We start from the raw sequence: 1,523 nt of genomic DNA, 5'->3' as shown, positions 1-1,523 counted from the left end.
AGAAAGAGATAGAGTTCTTAGAATTGAAGCAGGGCAACCGGTCTGTTACTGAGTATGCTGCCAAGTTCACAGAGTTGTCGAAGTATTACACTCTCTATGATGAGGCTACTGGAGAATTTTCAAAATGTGTGAAGTTTGAGAACGGGTTACGTCCCGAGATCAAGCAGGCGATTGGGTATCAGCGGATTAGAGTGTTTTCTGACTTGGTTGACTGTTGCAGGATTTTTGAACAGGATACCAAGGCCAGAGCGAAGAGCTATCAGCAGAGGGTTGATAGGAAAGGCAAGAATCGGAATGATCGTGGGAAACCGTATGCAGCTGGCAAAGGTTTCCAGAGACAGAGTGGGATGAAGAGACCTAGTGGGGGAGACTCCAGTGCCCCTGCTAAGTGTTACAGATGTGGTCAGGCTGGACATCGTTTCCATGAGTGTACCAGTACTGAGAAGAAGTGTTTCAAGTGTGGAAAAGGTGGTCACTTGGCTGTAGAGTGCCGGTTGAAGACTATGACTTGTTTCAACTGTGGAGAGGTGGGTCATATCAGTCCACAGTGTCCTAAGCCGAAGAAAGAGAACCAGTCGGGAGGCAAGGTCTTTGCTTTATCGGGTTCTGAGACTTCTGCAGATGATCGTTTAATCCGAGGTACGTGTTATATTAATGGCTTTCCTCTTGTAGCTATTATTGACACAGGTGCGACTCATTCTTTTATATCTTTGGATTGTGCTGTGAAACTTAAATTAGAGATATCTGAGATGCATGGTAGTATGGTGATTGATACTCCTGCGAAGGGTTCAGTGACTACTACTTTAGTTTGTTTAAATTGTCCTTTGAGTATTTTTAGTAGAGACTTTGGGATAGACCTCGTGTGTCTTCCACTAGTGCAGATTGATGTTATCCTGGGTATGAACTGGTTGGTGTCTAACCGAGTTTATATCAACTGTTTTGATAAGACTGTGAGTTTTCCTGAGATTGAGGAAGGAAAGAGTTTGTTTCTATCAGCAAAGCAGGTGAATGAGGCAGTAGTAGATGGGGCAGAGTTGTTTATGCTGTTAGCGACTTTGGAGGCTAAAGATAAACTGGTGATTTGCGATCTAGCTGTGGTGTGTGATTTTCCTGATGTGTTTCCTGAAGAAGTGAATGAATTACCGCCAGAGCGTGAAGTTGAGTTCTCGATTGATTTGGTACCTGGTACTAGGCCGGTATCGATGGCTCCGTACCGTATGTCTGCTGTTGAGTTAACTGAATTGAAGAGTCAGTTGGAAGATCTGTTGGATAAGAAATTTATTCGTCCAAGTGTGTCACCGTGGGGTGCACCAATGTTATTGGTTAAGAAGAAAGAAGGTACTATGAGGTTGTGTGTGGACTACAGGCAACTGAATAAAGTGACGATCAAGAATCGGTATCCTTTTCCGAGGATTGATGATTTGATGGATCAGTTGGTTGGTGCGAGTGTGTTCAGCAAAATAGATTTGAGATCGGGGTATCATCAGATACGTGTGAAAACTGAGGATATTCAGAAGACTGCT

This window comes from Lathyrus oleraceus, chromosome 2 (assembly GCF_024323335.1).
Source record: "Lathyrus oleraceus cultivar Zhongwan6 chromosome 2, CAAS_Psat_ZW6_1.0, whole genome shotgun sequence".
In the NCBI taxonomy this organism is placed as follows: Eukaryota; Viridiplantae; Streptophyta; class Magnoliopsida; order Fabales; family Fabaceae; genus Lathyrus; species Lathyrus oleraceus.
The sequence above is the reverse complement of the archived record's forward strand: the minus strand, read 5'-3'. Positions refer to the sequence as shown.